Source organism: Mus musculus, chromosome 2 (genome assembly GCF_000001635.26).
Source record: "Mus musculus strain C57BL/6J chromosome 2, GRCm38.p6 C57BL/6J".
Lineage (NCBI taxonomy): Eukaryota > Metazoa > Chordata > Mammalia > Rodentia > Muridae > Mus > Mus musculus.
Window position 1 is genome coordinate 168866419 of NC_000068.7, and position 16286 is coordinate 168882704.

Consider the following 16286-nt stretch of genomic DNA (forward strand, 5'->3'; position numbering starts at 1 on the left):
TTCTGTATTTGTGAGGCTCTGGCAGGGCCTCTCAGGAGACAGCCATATCAGGCTCCTTTCAGCATGCACTTCTTGGCATCCACAATGGTGTCGGAGTTTGGTAGAGTTCTACATCTTCAGTTGAAGGTTGCTAGTGGAAGACTGGCTTCAAGGCAGCTAGGAGGAGGATCTTAAAGCCCACGCCCACATCACCACGCCCACTCAAAAAGACCACACCCACTCCAACAGGGCCACGCCTCCTAATCCGGCCACTCCCGGGGCGGAGTATATTCAGATCATCACAGCAGATGACCCTAAGGGTGAAACTGACGATTCCAACCAGAAAACTGTGACAGGACCAGAGAGACACACCTGGGATCCCTAGCCCCCTGCTTCTCAACACTGTCTCAGGCGGGTGTCAGATCCCGGCAACAGTACAGAGGCCCACAGTTTAACCTTGAAGCTGAAACCCTGGCAGTCAGGGCCCAGCTGAGCCATGGTTCATCTGCCAACCCAAAGTGTTCAAGCCAAGGCCCGCAAGGATGCAGGTACCACTTCACAGTTTGCCCTGAGGGTAGCCCCTCTCACCTCACACTGACTTACAAGGAGGTTGTTTTTCAGGGGCCAGAGATTCCAGAAGCTTCCGGGCTTTCTGTGGTGAACTTTATGCTTGATTGTCTCACTCCCCAAATAGCAACAGGTAGTCGTGGCAGTTTGTGAAGTGAGAGGTTCGTCCCGTGGCTGTAGACCTGTACATGAAACACCACAGGCGCTCCAGGGTGCAACTCTTCAGTGGAATGCTTACCCAGCGTGCTCTGGCTCAGTTCCGGGCATCACAAAAGGATTGTTGGAAGTTAAAGTAGACACCTATGGGCACGATGTTTTGTTTTGTTTTGTTTGTTTTGTTTGTTTTGTTTTGTTTTGTTTTGTTTTGTTTTGTTTTTAATAGTGGTGCCCTTAGCTCACATTTAGGGACATACCTGGTGATCCAAGGCTTCATTCTCTCCGTATTTTAAAGATGTGGACATAGATCTTTGATGGTTACGATGGCCACTACTTGGCTGTGGTGTGAGGCATACTGTTTTCAAGGGCATACACTCAAATGATTTCCCAAGAATGAAAACAGAGGAAAGTGGAAGGATTCTATTACCACCGTGGAGGCGCTCAGGAAGGGCTGCAGCTATCACTAACTCAGCCCAGATCACCTTCTCCATGCTCATAAAATTCTCCTGGGCTTTAGAAGTCTGCAGGACGGGGTGAGTGCTGTGCGGTGCTGGACTTGTCGCTCAGGTGGTCGAGTGTTTACACAGCATTCACAAAGCCCTGGGTTCGATCCTTGGCACTGCATAAACCAGACATGATGGTGCACACCAGTAATCCCCACAGCGAAACTGGAGGTCGCAGGACAAGCAACTCTCGTCACCCTAGGCTGTGATCACCCTGTGAACCCCGAGATTGTGTTATTTACTGGAAAAATCTGTTTTGAGTTGTGGTGTGGCTCAGCCTTAGCACACACCTTTAACTCAAGAGCTTTCCGATTGAAGGTTGTAAACAGGATTAAATAAAGTCAACCTCAGGTCAGGAGGTTGGACAGGCAACCGGTTGACAGAAAGTGAACATAGGACTACTAAGAAAAAAAAAAACATAGAGAGTACGAGGCCGACAGGAGGACGGATAGAGAGACACACAGGAAGTAGAAGGGAGGGACATTTGGATTGTAGGAGTTTTTTTGCTAAGGTATGAGGGAGGGGCATTGCTTCTGGGACATCCGACTGAGGAAGAAGGTCAGCTGAGTGCTTGCTCTGACTCTCTGAGCTAGCAGGCTTTCACCCTAGCTTCTGGTTCTTGAGGCTTCATTGGTAAAACCCAACAATTGAAATTTTGTTAAAAAAACAACACTCAGCTACTTAAAAATTTGTTGCCAGCCTTAACTATATGAAACCATATATATATATATATATATATATATATATATATATATATATGTATATGTATATATATATATATGTGTGTGTGTGTGTATATATATGTATGTATTATGTATGTATGTATATATGTGTGTGTGCATACAAGTGCATGTGTATATGTGTATGTGTGTATTGCATATATGCATATATGTATATATGTACACGTGTATATGTGTACACATTCTCATGTGTGTATATGTGTATATATGCATCTATATATGAGACTTGCATATATATTCTATACACAAACACATATTCTAAGACGCACAGCAGCTTTATGAACAGTAGTGCCCTCGGATCCCGAGTGACTCACATGTGCCTGTTAGCAGTGGGATGGGGACACAGAGATGGTTCACGAGGTGAAGCCCCTGCTGCCAAGACTGAGAACTTGACTTTGATCCGGTACCTGCTTGAAAAACATGGAATGAATGGGTTCCCACAAGCTGTCCTCTGACCTCCACTTCCATGTCATGGCTGGCTGGGGTCCATCTGGGCACACTCACTATATATACATTAAATACATATAAAAAGAAAACAGATTTTATTTTTTTAAGTGTTCATTTTATTTCACAAGTATTCATGTTCGCGTGCATGTGTGTCTGGGCACCGCATTGGAGCCTGGTGCCATTGGAAGTCAGAAGATGGCATCAGATCTCCTGGAGTTACAGATGGTTGTAAGCCTACACCTGGGTTCTGGGAGCCAAGCCTGGATCCTCTGCCAGAGAGGCCAGTGCTCTTAACTGCTGAGCTGTCTCTCCAGCTCCGGAAAACACGCAATGCATTGAGAAGCGAAGGCAAGATCACAATTGCAAGTGGCTTTCTCCATGCAGCCCTGGCTGTCCTGGAACTCACTCTGTAGACCAGGCTGGCCTTGAACTCAGAAATCTGCCTACCTCTGCCCCCCAAGTGCTGGGATTAAAGACTGTGCCATGGCCCAGCTCTTGACATGTTCATTCAAGCACGTCCTGTATGTGTGTCCAGTACACTCCATCCCCTGCAGAGCAAGCTCTTTTCTGACTGAGTCACTTTCCCAGCTCTGCTTCCAATTGGTGGGTTTTTACCTGCACATGAGAGTGTTGGAGTCCCTGGAACTGGAGTTACATAGTTTGTGAGCTGCCATTTAAGTGCTGAGCTTGAACCCCGGTCCTTTGGGAGAACAACTACTCTTAACTGCTGAGCCATTTCTCCAGCACTGTTGTCTCTTGTTTTTAAAGATGGGATCTGAGGGCTGAGGACGGTTCCAGCACAGTTTAGAACATGAACTGCTTTTCCAGAGCACTGGAGTTAGAGTCCCAGCATCTACAACATGGCGGCTCCTGACGGATCTAACTGCAGGGGATCTGGCGCTCTCATCTAGTGTCATAGGCATGTATAGGGTGGACAGACACATGTGCAGACAAAACACACTCGCGTATAAAATAAAATAAGTAATAAATCTTTATAAAGAAGCCTCTTTAAAAAATATGTTTGGCGGGCTGGAGAGATGGCTCAGCGGTTAAGAGCACTGACTGCTCTTCCGGAGGTCATGAGTTCAAATCCCAGCAACCACAACCATCTGTAATGAGAAACAAACAAACAAACAACCTATGGGCCAAAGCGAGCAGGGCCGAAGCAAGAGGGAGAAAGGGAAGAGAAAAAATAAAACAAAATAGCCACATCCCAACACCCACCCCATATTCACACCCACTCACACATCTCCACACTCACCCCCAACACCCACACACAAATCCCTCCCTCCCTCCCTCCCCCTCACACACACAACTCTCTCAGAAACATACTGAGAAACGTCTCATGCCGGTTACAGCTCAGATCCTTCTGAAACTACAACTCCATGAGGCTGGTGTCCCTGAAGTTAGCACTATCTGGTCCCCTGGTCACAAGCTGAGAGCCGGTAAAGGCCATCTTTCTCTACACCATCACATGTGTGGGTCTCTACTTCTAACCGACTCTGGGACCTGGGGATCCCCTCTGACCCCTAAGGGGCCTCTCTAATGCAGTCAGGAAAACATGAGAGCCCGAGTCAACTCTGAAATCAAAGGCTGGACAAACCCTGGGTGAATTAGAAGTGTTAGAAAGAAGCCACCTCTATTCCCTGCTTCCATAGTTGCTCGAGTTTACAGTGAAGCCAAGACGTTTGCAACTGAGGAATAGAGATGGAGAGGCGGGGCTGGGGCAGAAACCAGGAGGCAGGTGCTGATGCAGAGGATACTTACTGCTTATTGGCTTGCTCATTCAGGACCACCTGCCCAGGGATGGCTCCCCCACCAAGTGGGCTGTGCTCTCCCAAACAATCCTGTATCAAGTAAATGCACCAGGGGCTCCCCCTACAGGCCAATCTGGTAGGGGCATTTTTCTCAGTTGAGTTTCCCTTTTCCCAAATAGCTCCAGCTTGGGTCAGGTTGATAGAAAACTGGACACCACCGTTGATGAGCTCTAGGCTTAGTAGAAGACCACATCTCAAAACCACAAGGTGGATGGCCAGACATGGCGGTGTACACCTGTGATCCCAGCACTCGGGAGGCTGAGGGAGGCAGGTCTCTGTGAGCCTGAGGCCAGCCTGGTCTCCAGGATTAATTACATAGTGAGAGCCTGTAATAATATCACGGAGAAGCGGCTGAGGGAAGATGACACCTCGCATTGTCCTCTGGCCTATGCATGCACATACTGTCCCCTGACCCTCCTCTGTGCCGTTTGCACTCACAGCCTCCGATGCTGAACGGAAACCTTTCCTTTTTACCAGAAAAGGCTTTAAATAAATACTGCATTATATATGTAGGTGTGTGTGTACACATGTATATGTATATAATAGATACATATAAATGTGGGTGTGCACTCACGTGCATGTGCAAACACACACACCTTCAGATGCTGAACAAAGCTGGAACCCTTTTCTTTTTACCAGACAAGGTTTTAAGTAAATACTGCATTATATATATGCATACATATATACATACATACATACAAACGTGTGTGTGTGTGTGTGTGTGTGTCTATTCCTCTCATGCAGGCCTGGTGCTCACAGAGGCCAGAAGAGCACAGCAGATCCCCTAGAACTAGAGTCACAAGTGCTTCCGAGCCATCATGTGGGGACTGCGACTCAAAACCGGGGTCCCCCACAAAAGCAGCGAGTAGCCCAATGAGCCAGCTCTCCAGCTGTGAAATATTTTTATATCAAAATTTAGTGTGTGTGTCTGTGTGTGTGTGTGCGCGCGCGCACGTGCACCAGAGGACAACTTTCAGGAGTTAGGTCTCTTTTCCACCTTGTGGGTCCTGGGATTCGAACTTGGATCATCAAGTTTGGCATCAGGCTCTTTTATTTACAGAGTTATATCTCAGCCCCTTTTCTTATTATTTTTACATTTTGCCCACCGGCCTCCGCTAGAAGGAGGAAAGGATGAGGTTTTGATTTGCGTAAGAACGGTGCTTGCCTCGAGCGCCACAAAAGATCATGGGTGGAACCAGAGGAGGGAGAAAAATAATCAGCCATCCTTTTCTTGATGGCTATTTTAAATATTTAGCTGAAATTGTCTGCATCTGTGTGTCAGCTGTTTTCTCTGCAAACAGCCCTAACCCCCGTGCTCACACACAATACGGGGAGGCGGGCCCCAGCTGCGGGGGCCCCCTCTTGTGTTTTCAATTTAAAGCTTCACGTAGACCGGTCACACAAACACGGATAGAAATACGCAACTTGTGAATTGAGAAAGCAGTAGTTTTGACTCATAAAATCCTTTGATAGTTTAGCCATCTGGTCAGAGTGAAGCTGCGCATAAAAGAGGTCCAAGTAAGGTCAAAGGGCACCCTCTGAGGGTCAAGGGGCCCGGGCAGAGTTTGCTCCAGTGGACTGGGCTAAAAGGATGCCTGACAAATTATTGCGCATTCCATAGCTTTTTGCGTAAGTATTTGATTACAGTGGGCAGGAATGTTGTTGATATTTCTAACCTGAGCGGGGGAGGAGAGGGAGGCAGGGCTGTGTCACCGATGCTTTCTTCCCATCTTTGGCTTTCCCGGCCACTGCCAGGCTTTTTGGCCATGCCTCGGGCCCTATCCCAGGGCACTTGTCCCTGATCGAGAGAGCACCCTCTCCCTTGGGAGAGAAGGAAGCTCATAGCTTTGCCTGGAGTGTTCCAAAAATCCCCGCTGCTGTCTTTCTGGTCCATAGGTAGTAAAACAGGCAACATCGCGGTTGTTTCCGGCGTGAATGGCAACAGAGCCACGCATATTTATGGTTGTGTTTCTCAGAGGGGGTCTCAGGCAGATGGGGATTTAAGATGATTTAGCGTCTTTTTTTTTTTTTTTTTTTTGCTTGAGCCAGAACTCTGGAGGGAGCCACTCGATTTTTTATAGGGTCTTGGGGGCTGGCGAGATGGTAAGGGCGGGTAAGAGCACTCACTGACTGCTCTTCCGAAGTTTCTGAGTGTAAATCCCAGCAACCACATGGTGGCTCACAACCACCCGTAACGAGATCTGACGCCCTCTTCTGGTGTGTCTGAAGACAGCGACAAAGTACTTACGTATAATAATAAATAAATCTGGGCCTGAGCGAGCAGAGTTGACCTGAGTGAGCAGGGCCGACCAGGGCGAGCAGAGGTCCTAAAAATTCAACTCCCAACAACCACACGAAGGCTCACAACCATCTGTACAGCTACGGTGTAGTTATATACATAAAATAAAATAAATAAATCTTTATAGTGTTTTGGCTTCAGGAGTACAGTAGCCGAGTAACAGGTCTTTGGATGGCTCATTCATGGGATTTTTTTTTGTAAAGGGCTAAGGAGACATGGTCTTGCTGGAAATCTTGGAGAATTATTGGGGTGGGGGCGGAGCCACTGTTTTTTTATGGTGATGTCTGCTCACCCACAGCAGCTTTGAGACACTTCCCAGTAGACTTTTTTTTTTTTTTTTTTTTTTTTGGTTTTGTTTTGTTTGCAATCTTTCCAGCTTTCAGGCTGGGAGGAAGTAGATGTGGAGGCCAGCACGCCCCACTGGCCCAGGAGGAAGCACTTCTCGAACCTTCTCCAGCACCTGGGGATGCCCTGTGGTGGAGAATCAGGCTGTGAGGAGTCTCTTTGTCACCCTGGGAAATTCTCCTGGGACTCTCTAGTTTGCTCATCATAATATAAAAAAATGTAAAGGAAAAGTTAACTCTTTTTTTTTTTTTTTCCTTTTTGCAATTGCTGGAGTTCAAAGCCAAGGCCTTGTGTGTGTTAGGCAAGCACTCCGCCAGTGAACCACATCCAGGCTAAGTGCTACCATTTTATAATATTTATATTTTATGTATTTTACTTGCATGTATGTCTATATATTATATGCATGTAGAACCTGTGGAGACCAGAAGAGGGCACTGGATCTCCCAGAGCTGGGGTGGTGATATATATATATCCATACCACCAGCAATTCCAGTCTCAGAAAGCAGAAACCAGGTCCTCTGAGCAAGCTGGCTAGTGACAACAAGCTCTGGATTTGATTGACCAACCCTGCTTCAGTGAATTAGGAGAGAGGACCCAGGGTAAAACCTGATGTCATCTTGGGCCTTTTAAAGGCATGTTCCCCCACACATGGAAACTTGCATGCACACACAAGCACACTACATACACACACACATATGTGAAGAGGGGAGGAGGTGGGAAAGCACTTCCTAGATCTATCTGTTTCTTGGTCTGTTTTACATGAAGTCTGGTATGAAACAATGCAGACGCATTAAGATGTCTGGGGGGCGGTGGGACACAGCTTGAATCTCTGGCAGTGGACAGAGCAGTTATACCATTGTGGCACACACCTGTCACCTCAGCTTAGCCTTTAGGAAGCTGAAGCGGGCAAGCCATGATGTCAGGGCCGACACAGTGAGTTCGGTGCTAGCCTGGGCCACATAGCAAGGCTGTGGAAAAGGGCGTTGGGATTTTAGTTATGCTGCCAGTGAGGGCTGCACAGGTCACTGTGTTTCCGGTCATTTCTCTGAGCAGCATATTAAAATCTCGTCTTGGTGGCTCTTGGTGTTCTTATGGGTTGAAGATGGATTGGACAGGTGGGGCTGGCACAGGAGGTAAAGGAGCCTCTTGCCCAGGCTATGACCTGTATCGTATCCCGAGACCCGCATGGCAGAAGGAGAGCTGACTTCCACACACGCCCCGTGGCACATAAACCCCCATGCATAGACACATATGGGAAACAAAATAAAAGATGTATGGGAGGCTGGTGGCTTTGATCATTATTGAAAGTCATAAAAAGGAAGCGTGTGGGGCTGGGCAGATGGCTGAGTGAATGAGCTCGCGTAGGCATTGAGGCTGGAGTCAGGCTTTCCAGGACCCACATACAAAGTGGGCGAGTTGCAGCCATGACTGTGTTCAGGATGTAGAAACAGGTGCCCTGAGGTGGGCTGGCTGCCAGCTAGCTGAGCCAGATGGGAGAGCTCTGGTTTCAATGAATAAAGTAAAGAATGATTGATCTTCATCGACCAATCACTGATATTAACTTCTGCCTTCACATGCACTTGCACATGTGCAAACATACACCCAAGCACACACGCACATGGGCACACATGTACACACATCCCACATCCACACAAATCTACTATCTGTCTGTCTGTCTGTCTGATCTGTCATCTATCTATCTACTGTCTACTTGCCTATCTATCATCCCTCCCTTCTGGGACTTGGGGGTGTGGCTCAGAGGGAAACCCTGGTCTAACACAAGCACTGCCCAGGGCTGCATCTCCAGTACTAAGGGTAAAATAAAAACTGACCACCAGGGCTGGAGAGATTGTTCAGTGGTTAGAGCACTGTGGGCTCCTCTGCACCCTGCCCCGACCAGGACCTGAGTTCTATTCCCAGCACACAACTGTCTATAATCCCAGTTCTAAGTTATCAGTGACCCGATTCTGGCCTCTGTGGGCACCAGGCATACACATGGTCCACAGAAATACATGCAGATAAAATATTCACATGTGCGGGGTGGTGGTGACACAGGCCTTTAATCTCGGCATGGGAGGCAGAGACAGGTGTGTCCTTGAGTTTGAGCCCAGCCTGCTCTACAGAGCAGATTTCAGGATAGCCAGGGATACACAGAGAAACCTTGTCTTGCTGGCTCTTTGCCGTTAAGTTTAGGCAAGAGGAGAGAACCCGGTCTGTCCGGAGCTGAGCTGGATGGCCAGTGTCGACGGCCCAAAAGAAACTCACCGGGCCGGGAGTCTTGTTGAAGCAGGAACTTGTTTTATTAACTCAGCCTCTTGCTTAAATAGGGTTGAGGGAGGAGGTGAGGAATTTTTGGTGGGTTGAGATGATGTAGGAGGTGGGGAAGGGTGACTCCGTCGTATGGGGTGACTGACAGGGCCAAAGAAGTTATTCTATATCAGCAGTAGCTAGGCAAGGGCGGGCTTAAGCAGGTCCTGTTGAGTCACTCAGTACGGAAGTGAGCGAGGCAGGTTCCTGGACTCAAGCCCCGCTCAGGTCTTTCCACTAGGCTGTAGATTTTTGGCTGAGTTAGGCCCAACGTTGTCAAAAAAAACCAAAAAAAACAAACAAAAAAAAACCCTCAAAAAAACAAAACAAAAAAAAACCCCCACAAACACAGCCATAAATTAAAAATAGATGAATTTTTTTTAAATGTAATTTAAGCTGGAGAGATGGCTCAGCATTAAGAGCACTGACTGCTCTTCCAGAAGTCCTGACTTCAATTCCCAGCAACCACATGGTGGCTCACAACACATCTGTAATGGGATCTGATGCCCTCTCCTGGTGTCTGAAGACAGTTACAGTGTACTCAAACAAACAAACAAACAAACAAATACATGAATAAATCTTAAAAAAAAAAACCAAAAAACTTAAAAGCATAAAAATATAGTCTTAAAAAAAATCATGCCGGGCGTGGTGGCGCACGCCTTTAATCCCAGCACTCGGGAGGCAGAGGCAGGCAGATTTCTGAGTTCGAGGCCAGCCTGGTCTACAGAGTGAGTTCCAGGACAAGCCAGGGCTACACAGAGAAACCCTGTCTCGAAACAAACAAACAAACAATCTAAAAAAAAAAATCACTAGTTCTCTCCAAAACCACTTTAAGACTCAGGCAGTATTTCTTTGCACATATGTTGTGAGGTCACCAGGCTTGGCAGCAAGCGCCCTTGCCCACTGAGCCATCTTGCCTGCCCATACACGTGTATCGTATACAGTTTTTGCCAGGTCCAGTTAGTCCATTTTGTTGTTTGTTTTTATTGTTTGAGACAGTGTTTGTTTGTTTGTTTGTTTTCCCCCGTGTAGCCCTGGCTGTCCTGGACCTTGCCATGTAGACCAGGCTGGCCTTGAACTCAGAGATTCGTCTGCCTGACCTCCTGAGCGCTGGAATTAAAGTCATGTACCACCATCATCCAGTTTATTCCCTTTGGATAATTTGGAAGGAAAAATACCGGTACATATGGAGGACCGGCTGCCCGGAGAGCACAAGGAATGGCATGGGGGTGGGGCAGCAGCAGCCCCTTCCAAAGGGCACCTGGCCAGGGGAGCATGGTTTCGTACACGGATCCAGGGATGGCACATCTCAGATTTCTGGACCAGGCTTTGACTTGCAGTGTGTCCAGCCCCCAGTCACCACGTGTCAAGCTTCCTTTGGAGAAAGGCGATGATCCCATCTCACCCGGTGGTACCATTTGTCACCAGGAAAGACAAGTTTAGATGGCATTCCAGTCCCCACCGATTCATCTAGGGCTCCTTGGCTCGCTGTTCACTCCTCCGACACTTCATCCAAAGCTCTGGGGTCACCTGTTCCAGTTGGCATCTCCTCCGGCATGGGCTACTTATCAGAGGCACGGGGTCTCCTTGGCCTACCACAAGAGCTTTGATACGAGCCGTCAGAGGAATGGCCCCTTCCTTCTTTCGTGACAGCTTACTTTTTATTTTTCTCTTACCAAGAAGGGAACAATTTTCAACCCACACCCCTCCCCCCAGTTTGAAATAATAAACATTCAAACTAGCAGAATATAGGAGCTAACGCTAGTTACCTGAGAGGGAATCTGACAAAACCGCAAAGGAAACTGCAAAGTTATTTGATTTTTCTTTTCAAAATCGAAGCTGGGGCTGGAGGGATGGCTCAGCTGTTAAGCCCTCTCTCTAGCTGCTCTTCCAGAGGACCCGATATTGGGTCCCATCACCCGCATGGCAGCTCACAGCCAGTTGTGACTCCAGTTCCAGGGGATCCCATGCTCTTTTCTGATGATCACGGGCGCTGCATGCATGTAATATGTACGCGTGCGCGCGCGCGCGTGCGCGCACACACACACACACACACACACACACACACACACACACGCTTGTGTGCACACACACTTGAAGCTGTTAGCTTGAGCATGGGGGTAAAGGCCTGTAACCGCGGCACCTGAGAAGTGGAGACAAAAGGATCAGAACTTCAGATTCATCCATGGGTACAATGTAAATTTGAGGGCAGCCTGGGACACATGGGCCAAGTCTCAACAAAAAACCTGTGTGTATGTCTGTGTGTGTGTGTGTGTGTGTATACAGGGTTTGAGAAATGGCTTATGGTCAAAATGCTCTTGCAAAGGATTAGACTTTGGTTTTCTTTTCTTAGATTTTTTTTTTAAGATTTATTTATTTATTATTATATGTAAGTACACTGTAGCTGTCTTCAGACACACCAGAAGAGGGCACCAGATCTCGTTACAGATGGTTGTGAGTCACCATGTGGTTACTGGGAATTGAACTCAGGACCTTTGGAAGAGCAGTCAGTGCTCTTACCCGCTGAGCCATCTCTCCAGCCCCTTTTCGTAGATTTTAAAATACATGAGTACACTGTAGCTCTCTTCAGACACACCAGAAGAGAGCGTTGGATCCCATTACAGATGGTTGTGGGATGTGGTTGCTGGGGATTTGAACTCAGGACCTCAGGAAGAACAGTCAGTGCTCTCAACCACTGAGCCATCTCTCGGCCCAGGGCTTTGGTTTTCAGCACCCATGTCAGCCAGTTCCCATCTTCTGGTAACTCCAACTCCAGGGGATCTGGTGCCCTCTCCTGACCTCTCTAGGCATTGCATACACATGAGGAAGGTTTGGTTGGTTTTTGAGACACGGTTTCTCTGTGTATTCTTGGCTGTCCTGGAACTCACTCTGTAGTGTAGACCAGGCTGGCCTTGAATTCACAGAGATCCTCCTGCCTCTGCCCTCTGGAGAGCTGGGATTAAAGGCCTGCGCCACCAGGCTTGTATTTTGGTCCTTATCATTTCAGCCAGAGTCCTTCACTGAACCTGGAGCCCATGGATTTGGCTACGCTGGCTGGCCAGTGGGGTTCATGAATTTGCCTGTTCCTTGGTGCTAGGATTACAGGTGGGATATGTGTGTACCCCGCTTTCTCATGGGTGCTGGAGATGTGAACTCAGGTCCACTTTACTGACGGAGCCACCTCCCTAAAGCTGGGGTTGTGTGCAACAGGAAGGATCCTGGGAGATCATGAAGAAGGGACTCCAGGATGACCCAGGGCAGGGCATGTAGGAGTGACGGACACATGTGAACCTTGCTGTACATAAGAAAGCCTCCCTCCCCGGAGCGTGCACCGCTGCTGTTTACCCAGAGAGTGATCAATCAAACAGTGGAGAATGCAAACATGCAGCCCCAAGCTGGAGACAAGAACTGGAAACCAGCCTCTGTCTGGGAACACGGGGAACGCTCGGGAGCAGAGCCTTTTGTTGGCTTGCTTGGTCTTTTGGTATCAGGTCTTTCTATGTAGCTGGGTTAGCCAATAGAATGAGATTGTGTTAAAGGGGTGTATTCAATTGGCTTACATAATACCGTCTAGGACTCCCCAACAATGGCTGTCTCCTCCTGGAGAGGCTGAGAACCCTGAAGCTGCTCAGTCCACAAGAATGGGTTCCACAGTGAGAATGGCAGCGTAGGCTACTGCAGCACCAGGAAAAAAGCAGAGCTCGCCCGGCTCAGGCTTCCCTTATCTGGGCAGCCACTGGATGGTGCCGCCCACATATAGGGTGGGTCTTCCCTCTTTTTTGGGGGGGAGGGGTGTTTTTTTTTTTTTTTTTTGGAGATAGGGTTTCTCTGTGTAGCCCAGGCTGTCCTGGAACTCACTTTGTAGGCCAGGCTGGCCTCGAACTCAGAAATCTGCCTGCCTCTGCCTCCGCCTGGCTCGGGTCTTCCCGACTAAATAAAGAGATGGCGAAAATCCCTTACAGGTGTCCTCAGCCATTTCTTGTTGCTTGAGTCCAGATCCAGTCAAGTTGGCAAGGAGTCGTCATCACAGTAGCCCAGGTTAGCCTGGAACTTGTGATCCTCCTGCCTCAGCCTCGTGGGTACTAGAGTTCTGGAGGAGGGTTCTTCCCTTGCATTCCGTCCACGGGATGCAACAGAAATAGCAAGCAAGTTTGGTTCTCTCTGCCTACACGGGGAAGCTCTCAACTCCAGCTCTGTGGGATATGGCGCCCTCTTCTGGCCTCCACAGGCACCTGCACTCACGCACATGTACAATAATAAAAATAGATAAATCTTCAAAAAACTAAACTCAAGACAGGGGAGTGGAGGGGAAAGTGGAGAGAAAGAAGAGGCAGCGAGCGCTGAGTCTGGTGGTTCAGCTTGTACTCTCGGCTGAAGCTGAGGCAGGAGGATTGAAGTACAAAAGACAGCTTGGACAACATAGGGAGACATGGTTGCACAATTTAAAAGAGCCGGGCAGGGGTGGGGTGGGGAAATAACTTAAGGGTGGAATAGGCTGTGTTCAATACCCATCACTGCAAAAATTATATGTGTGTGCATGCATGCATGCATTTATGTTTATACACATGTATATATTCTAGGCAAATGTAAGCAGTCCACAGTATCCTTCTGAAACTCAGCCCTGATGGGTACTAAGGGGTGGGTGTCACCTAGTGTTTCAATCTGAGCTGAAGAAAAATGAAAGACTTTCTGAAGAGCTGGGCAGAAAAAATAGCCCCGCAGGAAGATACTGAATTCTTCTTGGAATTCTTGGGTTATCAGTGAGACTGAGAACCCCAGGATGGGACCCCAGGAGGGGACCTCAGGAGGGACACTCTGTGTGTGTGTGTGTGAGTGTGGTGCACATGCCAGGTGCATGCGACTGTCTGATGAGAACTTGAAGGAGGTGGCTCTCTTCTCTTACGTGGGGCCTGGGGAATGGGGCTCTCAGGCATTGCAGTTCCCTGGTATCGCAGGCACATACACACACACACACACACACACACACACACACACACACACACACACACACACACACACAGAGAGAGAGAGAGAGAGAGAGAGAGAGAGAGAGAGAGAGAGGCACACAGACAGACAGACACACAGAGAAAGAGGCACACAGACAGACAGACAGACACACACACACACAAACACACATACAGAGAGAGAGAGAGACACAGACAGACAGACAGACACACACACAGTTGGAAGTATGTCATTTGTTGGACTGGGAAGTGCCAGGGAGTCTTTACACGTCACCTAGGCACATGTCACCTAGGCTCTACATAAAGCTTCAGATCAGAGCAACAATTCAAGAGACTGGGTCAGTGGGCCAGCAAGATGGCTCAGCGGTAAAGGCACTTGCTGTCAAGGTCTCCGGTGACCTAAGTGCTGGGTTACAGGCATGGATCACCATGACCAGCTTCATTTCTTTCTTTCTTTCTTTTTAAAATTTATTTTATGTATATGAGTACACTGTAGCTGTACTGATGGTTGTGAGCCATCATGTGGTTGCTGGGGTTGAATTCAGGACCTCTGCTCGCTCTGGCCTAAAGATTTATTTATTATTATTATATCTAAGTACACTGTAGCTGTCTTCAGACAGCTACCAGAAGAGGGCGTCAGATCTCATTATAGATAGTTGTGAGCCACCATGTGGTTGCTGGGATTTGAACTCAGGACCTCTGGAAGAACAGTCGGTGCTTTTAACCGCTGAGCCATCTCTCCAGGCCAGTTCACTTCTTTTATTGTTTTGATTATTGCTTTGGGTGCAGGTCTGTTGTGGCAGGAGCAGGCGGGGCCACCTCTAGGTAAACTCTGGGACCACGCAGGTGCAAAAGCATCTGCTGCAGGGGGACCAGGGATTGCTGACGCAGACAATGCCAGCCAATCAGGAACTGCTGTTTAGAAGAGATGCTTTCTTGGGACCAGCAGGGTGGAGGGCATTAAAGGAGCTTGCTGCAGAGTTTCTCACCTGCTCCTGGAGTCTGTGTCATGGACTCTGTGCCACCTCCACTCCAACCTAAGGACAGGTAGGGTCAGGTGGCGAGTCATCCAAGGAGCGGTCTGTGTCTGATCTGAGTGTCCCTCTGTCTGGTAGGAGGCCTCTGGTGTCTGCTACTCTATCAACACTGGATCCTTACTGGGACTCCTCTCGGATATCTTGCTGTTGTCCTGCGTCATGGAGATCCTGTAGTTTTGGATCTGTAGGTCACGCCTCTTCATGCATTTCAGCAGTTTATCCATGGGGTAGATGTTGGGGCGGACCAACTCAAAGCACTGGATCTGGCCTGTTCTTCATCTCAGGCTTCTCCCCATTCATCCTGTGCAAGTGGTCCCCTGTGACGGTTGTCTGTCTTGGGCTCAGTTTTGCCCGGGCCTGAGGTCCCAGGAGGGGTCCTTCTAGTCGCCAGCTTGTTCCTCATCTTGGGAGCCTGTCTGGGCTTACCTGGAGCTAGACAAGTGGTCATTTCAGGCTCTCCCCTTTCAGCTATACTAATCAATCAGATGTTCATAGCAGAACACTGATCATAGACATAGCCTCTCTCCTTACTGCCACCTACTGACGGACAGGCTACACAGCAGCCACACCTGCAGCCTCTAGGGGCAGGTAACAATTTTATTTAAGTTGAGCTTGGTGGGGTACGGTAGCCCATGTTCGTAACTGCTAAATTTAGAAGGCAGAGGCAGGAGGATTGCTAAAAATTTTAGGCTAGCCTGGTCTACATAGCAAGACCCTGTCTCAAAAAAAAAAAACCTAAACAAATAATAAATCAAAACTGAAAACAGGGCTGGCAAATGGCTCTGCAGTTCAGGAAGCTTAGCAGGAAGCCTGAAGACCTGGAGCTCCATCCTCAGGCCCCACAGACGAGGAGGAGTGAACCAGCTCCTGTGAGTTCTCATCCGACGGCCGCATGCACCAGGCGTGTGCACCACACTCACACACATGCAGGAATTAGTAAGAATGTTAGAGCCAACACTATTTAATAATGCTTCGGTGCTGACTGGGGAAGGCGTCAAGGTGTTTCTGTTTCTGCTTGCTCTGGCATTCCTTCTTAAACACAAACAAGCTATTTTTGTGTGTGTGTGATTCCTATAAAATCATTACAATGGGTGGTTCATATGACATCTGGAGAATTTACTTTCT

At 48.3% G+C, this 16286-nt stretch overlaps 1 non-coding gene across 1 annotated transcript; it reads right to left on the reverse strand.

The window, feature by feature from the left end:
* Positions 1-15621: 15621 nt before the first annotated feature.
* Gm25214 lies at positions 15622-15750 on the reverse strand. Its single transcript, XR_003954225.1, has one exon. It is a non-coding gene; the product is annotated as a small nucleolar RNA SNORA17 (small nucleolar RNA).
* Between the last annotated feature and the right edge of the window lie 536 nt (positions 15751-16286).